The sequence below is a fragment of the Leptopilina heterotoma genome, unplaced genomic scaffold (genome assembly GCF_015476425.1).
Source record: "Leptopilina heterotoma isolate Lh14 unplaced genomic scaffold, ASM1547642v1 Lhet_11, whole genome shotgun sequence".
Classification (NCBI taxonomy): domain Eukaryota; kingdom Metazoa; phylum Arthropoda; class Insecta; order Hymenoptera; family Figitidae; genus Leptopilina; species Leptopilina heterotoma.
Genome location: NW_025110829.1, coordinates 1,705,001 through 1,717,746, shown reverse-complemented (window position 1 = coordinate 1,717,746; position 12,746 = coordinate 1,705,001). Strand labels below are relative to the sequence as shown.

Sequence of the window (12,746 nt, the reverse complement as noted above, 5' to 3'; positions counted from 1 at the left end):
ATTCTTGTTTGAATTAAAGAGTTTGTCGACCTAATGGGTTCATTAGTGCGACCCTTTAATACTTTTTGATTGAGAAACATTTGTATCAGGAAACAAGTCTTCCGGATATTATAAATAAAAATTATTTCTTTTACAATATAATTATAATTTGTATCGTTAGTTCTAAAAATAGTTTCTCAATTGTATCAAATTAACAATGCCGCTCCCGCACAGTGGGGGAAAATGTAGTAAGAGGCATCAAAATTCTGTAACCACGTCAATTTTTAATGAAACTGAATGCACTTTTGTGGCATGAAGCTTCAAGTATCACAGAATTTGAAACCCTTGCCGCATTTCCAAAATTCAAAATGGCGTCTGTGCTGTAAGTACCTAAATTTGTTTATTTTCGTATTTTTTAAAAGTTATATGAACATTGAAACTGAAACAACTTGCACAAATAAATTCTAGAAATGTTGTTAAAGGTATATTTTGGGACTTAGGCCTATACTTGTTAAGAATCTGCATTGCAACTTTCAAAATTCAAAATGGCCGATCCAATATGTACGATCAAACGACAAAAATCCTTATAAATGCATATTAAAAGGAATTATTTTCATGAAAGTCTATACTCCAAGGTTATTTTCGCCGCTGATTACGAATCTGAGGTTAGATTTTCAAAATTCAAAATGGCCGATCCAATATGGCGGTCGAAATTATGAAAAATTAGTCAAATCATACTGATACTCAGTATTCCAACAGTTTTCGAGTCGCTGATTACGAATCTGAGGTCAGATTTTCAAAATTCAAAATGGCCGACCCAATATGTCTCGAAATTATGAAAAATTAGGCAAATGATTCTGATACTCAATATTCCAACAGTTTTCGAGTCGCTGATCACGAATCTAAGGTCGGATTTTCAAAATCATAACTTCACCATGGTAACAAAATAAGTAAAAAAAAAGAATGTCTGGATAGCTATTTTTTATTTGTATGAAACTTCATGTATTTAGACAGTCTTTTTTTTGAACTAGAGTGGACTTCGTTGATACTGTTTACGTTTTTAAATTTTATTTTCCATTTTGTCATTTATGCTATTTCTTAATTACAACCTATCTTCAATTATTTTTTGTTAATATTTATTACTTTGTTCCTTTTCATCATATTAAGTTCGGAATTATCTTATTAACAAAGTGAAGCTTCTTAATTTTTACTGCTTACTTTTTATTGTTTGTATTTTGATTTTTAAATTAAAAACAAAAAATATCGGAAGATATTCTGATGAAAAAATTAGAATATAAATTCTTCTGTATACAACTCTAAGAATTTTAAATCTATAATTTTTGTTATCCAGGCATCAAATGAAAATTACCCAGCAAACATTGTTACATAACAGTTATGTAACAGTTATGTCACAGAATATCACACGTGATATAACATGATATGAACATGTGACATGAAATGTCGTAACATGAGGGTCACAGTTACATAATTGTTACAAGAAGGGTGATATAACAATTATGTTGCAGCGTGATATTTAATTATTATATCACAGTTATGTAAATATGTTACATAATTAGAAGAATTTGATACATAATTGTTATATCACACTTATATCACGTTGTGACTTATTATTATATCACAGTTATGTAAATATGTTACATAATTGTTATATCACACTTATATCACGTTGTGACTTATTATTATATCACAATTATGAGATTCTGTTACATAATTTGATGAGCTTGTTATATAATTGTAACATCACTATTATGACCTACGTGAAAATTATTGTTATTATTTTTATTCAATAGATAATAACAAATGCCATTTGACATGGTAATATCCAAAAATAATTTTAGTAAAAAACTGATTTATTAATTAGTACATTTTTTAAACTTGATTTTTTTACAGATCTTTAATATTATTTATAAACATGTTCACAAGTTTATTTTATTCACATTTCACAACACTTATATACAGATTAAATAGTAATTTTATTATTTTACATAACGCTTAGAATGAAAAATATCCGCTCGCATGTGGGATCGAACTCACGTCCCCCCGCCCTTGACGACCCGACGCAACGCATTTAAACCGCACGGCCACTGAAGGCTGGATGAGAATTCTCCTAATCTACTATATCAACTGCAGTGCCGTATATTCTGTTACTTACTGTTATGTAACTATTACGTAACAAAGACAAACTTGTGATTTTTTTATTTGTAATATACGATTAACGTGTTAATAAAAATATCTACCACACATTAGTCACAGTGTTCAGTAACAATTCTGTAACATTTACGTAACAATGTTACACACATATAAGTAACAATTTTGTAGCATTTACATAACAATGTCACACACATGTGAGTAACAAAAAGAAACGATTACAATTATACTAATCGGGATTACAAATTTTTATTTTATTCTGAAAATTCTATTTTTCTTCACATAAAATTTGAGAGTTATAAACTTTAAATTAATTTTAAATAAATTTGTTCAAATAAAAATTTTTCTTTATTAATTTCTGACAACTTTTTACAAAAAAAATTAAGATATTTTTTAAATTATTAATAGACAAACTTTTCAGAGTACGTTAAAAAATTTTAAATAAAATTAAAAGTGAGTGATATATTAAATATCGTAAAATGTTCCAAAAGTCGGCTTCTTCACCCCACTTTACTTTTACGTACTTCTTTAAAAGTTTTGGACATTAATAATTATAATAAATAATACTGATAATAATTATTAATAATAATTTATTGTAAATTAATAAACTTAAACAGTTAAACTAGATTTATAATAAGAAATATTTATTCGAAACAATAATTATAAAATAGTGTTTCATGTTACATAACAGTTATGTAACAATTACATAATTTTATTGCGTAACAGAGAGACTACAATCTTACGTAACAATTTCGTAACGACAGTTACAGAACATTGTTACTTTTATGTTACATAACAATTACATAACAGTTACGTAATTTAGCTCTTATTACTACAGAAATGTTACGTAACAGTTACAGAACATGTTTGCTATTTAAATAATTTGTTTTTAAATATTTTAGTTGTAATAAAGACTTAAAATGTCAATTATTTATATTGACGGTTGTTACTTTTTTGTATTTTCATTTAAAAAATTGCAAACATAGCCTACAATTTTTTGCTTCTAAGTTCCCTTTCTTCAAATCGCGTCACATATAATTAATAAAAATGTAAAATATAATTTTTTAATTTTTAAATAATAAACTATAAAAATACATTATCATTATATTCACGATAGTAAAAATGAATATATATATAATATTAATTCTGTTTATAAGGTTTAATCTCTTCATTGGATAAGTTGTGAATATTGGAATAAATAAATTTATTATTTAATATAGTTTTCTCTAAATATTCAAATTAAAATTTGCCTTGTTATGTTAACCTTAGGAACTAAAGCAAAAATTTCTTTTTAAAAAGAATAAGCAATTGCTTTGCGTGTATTGCTTTTGTTTTTAGGAAAAAATTGCCTATGTAAAAAACACATTCTGCCTATTATTTATTTAAGTGCATTTTAAAAGAATGTATCACATTGTTGTATAATACGTATGTTATGAAACTATGTTACTGTTATATCACGTCCCAGTAACAGTGTTAATATTTCATTATATAATAGTTACATAATAATATTGTCACAGTGTGATATACTAATGTGACCTACTTTATTAATTATAACAAAATTATGTATTTATTATGTCACACAGTTTCGTATCAGTTATGTAACAATTAGAGAACGATGCAATAAGACAAAAATTATTACTCTGTGATGTAATGAATATATCACACAGTTATATAATAGTTATTTGAAAAAATTATGTAACTGTTATATCACCATCCAGTAACAGTGTTATATAACAGTGTTACTATCTCATTATATAATGGTTACATAATAATATTGTCACAGTGTGATATAATAATGTAACCTACTTTATTAATTATAACAAAATTATGTATCTGTTATGTCACACAGTTTCGTAACAGTTATGTAACAATTAGAGAACAATCTAACAAGACAAAAATTATCACTCTGTGATGTAATGAATATATCACACTGTTATATAATAGTTATTTGAAAAAATTATGTAACTGTTATATCACCATCCAGTAACAGTGTTATATAACAGTGTTACTATCTCATTATATAATGGTTACATAATAATATTGTCACAGTGTGATATAATAATGTAACCTACTTTATTAATTATAACAAAATTATGTATCTGTTATGTCACACAGTTTCGTAACAGTTATGTAACAATTAGAGAACAATCTAACAAGACAAAAATTATCACTCTGTGATGTAATGAATATATCACACAGTTATATAATAGTTATTTGAAAAAATTATGTAACTATTATATCACCATTCAGTAACAGTGTTATATAATATTGTTACTATCTTATTATGTAGTTGTTACATAACAATATTGTCACAGTGAGACATAACAAGGTGCTTTATTTGTTATGTAACACTTACGTAACGTGTTTGCTGGGTATGTACTCAAACAACGTAACAAAGATCGGCTCGACAACCTCCATTAGTGCAGAAACTGATTCTTAGAAACAAATATCAATACTCAACAAATCCTTCCTTCATGTTCTATCGGACATTTTGAATTTTGAAAATCCGACCTCAGATTCGTGATCAGCGACTCGAAAACTGTTAGAAGATTGAGTATCAGAATCATTTGTCTAATTTTTCATAATTTCGACAGACATATTGGGTCGGCCATTTTGAATTTTGAAAATCTGACCTCAGATTCGTAATCAGCGACTCAAAAACTGTTGGAATACTGAGTATCAGTATGATTTGACTAATTTTTCATAATTTCGACCGCCATATTGGATCGGCCATTTTGAATTTTGAAAATCTAACCTCAGATTCGTAATCAGCGGCGAAAATAACCTTGGAGTATAGACTTTCATGAAAATAATTCCTTTTAATATGCATTTATAAGGATTTTTGTCGTTTGATCGTCCATATTGGATCGGTCATTTTGAATTTTGAAAGTTGCAATGCAGATTCTTAACGAGTATAGGCCTCAGTCCCAAAATATACCTTTAGCAACATTTCTAGAATTTATTTGTGCAAGTTGTTTTAGTTTCAATGTTCATAACTTTTAAAAAATACGAAAATAAACAAATTTAGGCACTTACAGCACAGACGCCATTTTGAATTTTGGAAATGCGGCAAGGGTTTCAAATTCTGTGATACTTGAAGCTTCATGCCACCAAAGTGCATTCATTTTCATTAAAAATTGACGTGGTTACAGAATAACAGAATTTCGACGCCTCTTACTACATTTTGCCCCACTGTGTCCCGTTGGCTCAAAGAATTTTTCCTTCTTCTAATTCTAAAAATCCTTAGTAGACAAAATTACCCCGCTTTTGGCATCAACCCGCGTAAAAAAATGTTGGCTCGCTCAAAGCTCGCTCAAGGCTCGCTTAAGGCTCGCTCAAGGCTCGCTCAAAGCTCGCTTAAGGCTCGAGACTTGGTTGAAGCGAAAAATAATCCTCAAGCTCAAGGCTCGCTCAAGGCACGCTTAAAGCTCGCCTAAGGCTCGAGACTTGGTTGAAGCGAAAAATAATCCTCAAGCTCAAGGCTCGCTCAAAGCTCGCTCAAGGCACGCTTAAGACTCGCCCAAGGATCGAGACTTTTTTGAAGCGAAAAATAATCCTCAAGCTCAAGGCTCGCTCAAAGCTCGCTCAAGGCTCGAGGCTTGGTTGAAGCTGAAAATTCCCGTAAAGCTCAAGGCTCGCTCAAGGCTCGAGACTTGGTTGAAGCTGAAAATTACTGTAAAGCTCAAGGCTCGCTGAAGGCTCGAGACTTGGTTAAAGCTGAAAATCCCCTAAAGCTCAAGGCTCGCTTAAGGCTCGAGACTTGGTTGAAGCTGAAAATTCCCCTAAAGCTCAAGGCTCGCTCAAAGCTCGCCCAAGGCTCGAGACTTGGTTGAAGCTGAAAATTACTGTAAAGCTCAAGGCTCGCTTAAGGCTCGAGACTTGGTTGAAGCTGAAAATTCCCGTAAAGCTCAAGGCTCGCTCAAGGCTCGAGACTTGGTTGAAGCTGAAAATTACTGTAAAGCTCAAGGCTCGCTGAAGGCTCGAGACTTGGTTAAAGCTGAAAATCCCCTAAAGCTCAAGGCTCGCTTAAGGCTCGAGACTTGGTTGAAGCTGAAAATTCCCCTAAAGCTCAAGGCTCGCTCAAAGCTCGCCCAAGGCTCGAGACTTGGTTGAAGCTGAAAATTACTGTAAAGCTCAAGGCTCGCTTAAGGCTCGAGACTTGGTTGAAGCTGAAAATTCCCGTAAAGCTCAAGGCTCGCTCAAGGCTCGAGACTTGGTTGAAGCTGAAAATTACTGTAAAGCTCAAGGCTCGCTGAAGGCTCGAGACTTGGTTAAAGCTGAAAATCCCCTAAAGCTCAAGGCTCGCTTAAGGCTCGAGACTTGGTTAAAGCTGAAAATCCCCTAAAGCTCAAGGCTCGCTTAAGGCTCGAGACTTGGTTGAAGCTGAAAATTCCCCTAAAGCTCAAGGCTCGCTCAAAGCTCGCCCAAGGCTCGAGACTTGGTTGAAGCGAAAAATAATCCTCAAGCTCAAGGCTCGCTCAAAGCTCGCTCAAGGCTCGAGGCTTGGTTGAAGCTGAAAATTCCCGTAAAGCTCAAGGCTCGCTCAAGGCTCGAGACTTGGTTGAAGTTGAAAATTCCCGTAAAGCTCAAGTCTCGCTCAAGGCTCGAGACTTGGTTGAAGCTGAAAATTCCTGTAAAGCTCAAGGCTCGCTGAAGGCTCGAGACTTGGTTGAAGCTGAAAATTCCCCTAAAGCTCAAGGCTCGAGACTTGGTTGAAGCGAAAAATAATCCTCAAGCTCAAGGCTCGCTCAAAGCTCGCTCAAGGCTCGAGGATTAGGTGAAGCTGAAAATTCCCGTAAAGCTCAAGGCTCGCTCAAGGCTTGAGACTTGGTTGAAGCTGAAAATTCCTGTAAAGCTCAAGGCTCGCTGAAGGCTCGAGACTTGGTTGAAGCTGAAAATTCCCCTAAAGTTCAAGGCTCGCTCAAAGCTCGCTTAAGGCTCGAGACTTGGTTGAAGCTGAAAATTCCTGTAAAGCTCAAGGCTCGCTGAAGGCTCGCTTAAGGCTTGCTCAAGGCACGCTTAAAGCTCGCTCAAGGCTCGAGACTTGGTTGAAGCGAAAAATAATCCTCAAGCTCAAGGCTCGCTCAAGGCACGTTTAAGGCTCGCCCAAGGCTCGAGACTTGGTTGAAGCTAAAAATTCCTGTAAAGCTCAAGGCTCGATCAAGGCTCGAGACTTGGTTGTAGTTAAAAATTCATTTAAATCTTAAGACTCACTCAAGGCAAATTACTTTTAACTGAATAAAAATTTGGAATAATGTAATCTTTGTTGTCCTCAATCGAATTTTTATGTTAAATTTTGTTATCTAAAATATGTAGTTGATTTTTAAGCTGAATATTTCTTCACTGTTTGAGGCAGAAATTATTTTTGATTTAAAAATTCAGACTATTCTCTTAATAAAGATACAAATTTTACGTTTAATGAATATTTTTTAATTATATTTGCCTTACATAATACATTAGATAACATTAGCGGATTGATTGTTTTTAGTTAATTATTTTAAATGTTCGTAAATTAACGTTTTAGTCATCTTAAATAAACTAGAAATTAAGAGGATTATACAATTCTATTATTTAACTTTAAGATAACGCTGGTCTGACGAGATTGTGTTAATATATATATTTTACAAAGATTCATTTGATAGTAAATACTAATAGTTAAAGCCGAAAATGGTTTTTTACATAAAAATATAATAAAATGTGAAGCTTAATAATAAACATTTGAAAATCTTAATTGTAGTTTTTTCTATAAATTAATCGCTATTAGTATTATTTTTATACATTATAAATTGTTAACCGTTATTAAACCTATGTTTATGATCGTGAATCTTCGTAATTTAATATTTAATTTTTGAATTAAATTATTCTCGTTCAATTGTGTTAACTGGTTCAGCTGCGTAATTGATAAAGATATTCTTATTTACTTTATCTGTGAAAGTTACTTGAAAACATACGCAACGTAAATGGTCGATATTTATAATTTCGAAAGTATCAGGAATTTGAGTGATTTTATGCAAATATTCTATTTTTATTTGAGGAAATGTTCGCAATTTAAAGTCATTTTCTGAAACTGATGGTTTAATGACAGCATAATGGTTTGCAGGACAATCACAAATTTTTTTGCAAACGCAGTTAGTTATTCTAATAAATAAGTGAATATTTCCTATTTTTAACATCCCGTTGTGAAAATATTTTACGCATGTCGAATTTGTTTTTTTAGCTCGAGTATAAATTTCCGACGAGAATACTGTTTTAAACTTATATAATTTAGAAAAGATTTTCATTTGCTGTCCAAAGATATTATTGTTTCTAATTGCGTTTTGTATAACGGGTGGTATAACAAGTCTGGAAAGATTACCAATTATGTATGTGTCATTGCCGATTCTTGTAAGTTTCATTTGTTTATTGGGTGAGTTTAATTTTTTACAAAAAGTGTACGCTTGTGAACCTTCCTGAAGAATTTCGTTACTTAAAGTATAAGTATTTACAAATAAAGACATCCCATAATATATTTGGAGTTCAGCTGCTTTACTACCGTGCACAAGTGCCTTAAGTTTGCCATTAATGTCTTCGAAAGGAAAACAATTGTACACCCATAATGGTCCTTTCGTACGAACCTCATCTGCAAAATGGAGTAACGAATGAAGATTGCAGGACATATGTTCCATGCCATATAATTGCCGAAATTTAGATACATATTCCTTTAGAAGACGCGAAGAATCGTTTATCATACTTTCCGAAATACTCTGTTCACAAAGTAAATGTATTCCTATAACTAAATTTTGAAAATGTTCAAAATACTCAGGGTGTAAGATGTCTTTCAAAATAGGCAAGGAAAAGTAGAAAAAGAAGTTTTTGAGTTCTGATGCTTTCCAATAGTTAAGATGTTCTAAAATTGATCTTGGTTTTCTTTGTACGAATTCCGGTGGTAAAAGAAGTTTTAATCTTTCGTCAACTACATGAACAAATTGAGAAAACGAAAAACGTTCAGCACTGTACATTGGATCGAACCATAATTGTAGGAGTTTTTTCAAAATTCCTATAAATACACAGTGCATGCTGTCTAAAGCAGTAGATTTGATCCATGAATAAGCTATTCTAGAAATTATGGTAGAACCCTTAACACCCATTTCTACTTTATTATTTAACTCAGCAGACTGTGCATGTGCTAATGTTTCATCTTCAGTTCGAAGGGGTAAATTTGCTTTGTAGGGATAAACTTGTCGATTTTTTACCCTTCGAGTACGAATTTTACACTTTTGACAACCGTTATGACTGTTATATTGTTGCATATTCAGAAATAGGGCTTTAGCAGGTAAATCACAAGTACCTGCAATAATTATACCTCTAACAAATCTAGGTTCTACAGAATCTGGAATATTGAATTCAACTCCATTTAATAACTGCTGGATTTCCTCATAAGCGGGCGATAAAAACAAATTTGCATTTGGTTTTTTGTCCCCAAACCATAATCCAACAATTATTAAATTTTCTTTCTTGAATCTTTGATCGTAAGGCAATTCATTGATAACAAGATATACAGGCCAGAATGAGAATTTGGAAGATTTAAATAGTGGTACACCGTCTGTGTACCATGTAAAAGATATGTTATTTTCATCTGATAAAATTTCACCTTCTCGGCTCAATTCCTTATATAAGCAACCGTCATAAATATCCTCATAATTTTCCTCTATACGTTTAACCCTATTTTGACGATAAGACAATTTTTCACTAAATCCGCGACGACTAAACATTGCCTGAAGTTGTGAGATAATTGACAATGTTATAAAATAATTTCTCTGAGTTAACTCTAAACATCTTACGCATTCATCGTGTTCATTTCTCAAATTATTAAAACAAATTTCACAATAAAAATGTGTAGTTAATGGAGATTGGTAATCTTCGAAATATTTTTTAAAGTAATATAGAGATTCTACACAAAAATTTGGCTGTGGGCAATGCATGGCAATCAGAGTTAAAATGGATGCTAAAAGAACACCCGATATTTTAAATCTTGTCACTAACGCTAAAATTGATAACAGACTTTCAGATAATGAAATTGGTGCTCCTTGATATAAAGGAGGATCATTTTCTTCATGCTCCATGTTGTCTCTTTCTTCGCTATCTTCAGAAGATGTATCAGATTCAGCTATCAACTCTTCATCAGAAGATAAGTTCAATTCTTCATTGTTCATTAGATCTATTTATTTATAAAATTTTTAATTAAAGTTTAAATCTTTAAATAACTTGATATTTATAAAATTATTTATATTCCTTTTAAACAACTCTACAATTGTTTAAATATCTGTGTGGTAAAGCAGTAGAAACTTATTTTCTGAAGAATATATTAAATTATTAATTTAAATCAAGATTCTCAGTAGAGAATCGCCGCTAAGTGAAAAAAAGCCGCGAATATATATATTTTAAATGTCAATTAAATATTTTTCCAAAAAGTCTCATGACATGAGAAGGTATTACCCGTACAGAAAATGCCCCACTTTGCCCTTATTAAACAGGGTTCTGGTCGGGGCCTCGACAGTTTTCCCTATTAAAAATGTTTTTTTTAATAAAGTTTTTAGAATTCCTTTTTGTTGTAGAAGCTATTAACAATGAAAGGCAATCATTATTTTAGTTATTTCATAATTTTTTTATTTTAGGGGTTTGACTAGAATTCCTAGCCAGAATCCCAGGTAGGGTGTTCATTAGAATTTAGATAGGGTACTGGTCAGGGCCTCGACAGTTTTCCTTGTTTAAATAAAGTGTAAAAAATTAAGTATCTAAAATTACTTTTAATAAAAAATAATGAACAATTGAAGAATACAATTAAAGGGAGTAATTATACTATCGTTTTAATAATTTTTTTATTTTGTGGGTTTGACCAGAATTTCTGGCCAAAACACCAAGTGAGGTGTTCACTAGATATGAAATAGGGCTCTGATCAGGGCCTCGACAGTTTTCCTCGTTTTAAAAGCATGTAAATAAATAAAATTTTTTAAAATTACCTTTTTCAAAACAGTTATTTAAGTTAAAAAGCGTGTTCTTTTAAAACACTTTATAAATTAATTATGGCAATATATTTAAAAAACGAAAATACATATAATTTTTTTCTTCAAGTACAATATTATAATAAAGTTTATTTGTTAATAATAACTAATAAACAATTATTAATAAATTGTACTTAATGAATCTTAATAATTATTAATTTATAGGATGAATTTATCATTTGGTTTGTATATATATTATATTATTTTCATAATAATTATTATTTTATATTATATTAGCTTAAAGTGAGAAAATGATTCGGAGAGATTGTTAAATTCAACACCTTCAATATTTAATAACTATTTTTTAAACATAATTAATAAATTTGAATAAAATATTTATTAAATAAATATTAATCATTACATATACATTTAAAAACAAAAATTATAACCTTTATTAATATTATAAAATTAGGGAGGCAGAAAGGAGCGAAAATCTCCAAAAAAATGAATTAATCATAAAACCAAAAATTATATTTTTCAAAAATTTTTAAGTTTTCCTATTCTTGAAATTATATTATTTTTATCTTTTTCACTTTTAAATTAGTCAAAATGACTATAATACCTCATTATGTTATGTATAAATATGTTGTATATATAATGAATATGTTCATTATGTTTCAAATAAAATAATATTTTTAATTGCAGTAATTTTATTGTATTGTCTTTTGAATAAAATTAACCTCACAAAATAGGGCAATTTTAAGAAAAACTGACGAGGCCCTGACCAGTTTTTCCCTAAGTAGGGCATTGGTCGGGAACAGCGTCACACACTAGTCGGGCACTGGTCAGTTTCTCTACCCAGAGCCACACCAGAGATCGGGAAAACTGTCCAGTACCCTATCAGGCCCACATTTTAATTTCTACACGGGTAGTTTTATTTTTTGTAACGAATATTGAATAGAATTCGTTCGGAAAAATAGTTGGAAATTATTTTTTAAAAAGTTTACAGCAAATATTATGTACAGAATTATAATCGACTTCCTAGCGGAATTTCGATAAAAAAAAGTATTTAAAAATTCGTTAAAAATTAGCACGAGTTTTGTACGAAATTCGCTCAGAAAAGTGATCAGAAATTAAAATTAAAAATTACTATCAGATACCTTTTTTGCAAAAGAATTAGGTCGCAAAAATGAATGGATATTATATTTAAAAATTTTACAGCAAACATTACATGCAGAATTTTCAAAACTCAATACGATTCCGATTGGAATTTAACACTAAATATGAACAAATTTTGGGCGAAAATTGGAATAATTTTTACTTTTGGGTAATGAGAACTTCATAAATAATAAAACCTATTTTTTTAAACGTTGGAAAATAATTTTACCATCTTCAGCATCATAATATTCATCGGAATTTTCTTCATCAGTCAAATTCTCTTCACTCGTTGACTCACCAAAATTTGATTCGTTATCCCTTTCACTTACGTCGTCATTAAAATTTTCATTGTCAATTTCATACTCATCGTTTGTCAAAAAATCATCATTATTACTTTCAGCACTAAATTCGTTGACACTCGAATTATTATCATCATTTTCACTAAAATTGCCTTCGTTG

At 30.8% G+C, this 12,746-nt stretch overlaps 1 protein-coding gene across 1 annotated transcript in view; it reads right to left on the bottom strand.

Moving 5' to 3' along the window:
- Positions 1-12,746, bottom strand: part of LOC122503896 (lachesin-like) — a 270,773-nt gene that overhangs the window by 193,766 nt on the left and 64,261 nt on the right. The window lies entirely within an intron of this gene.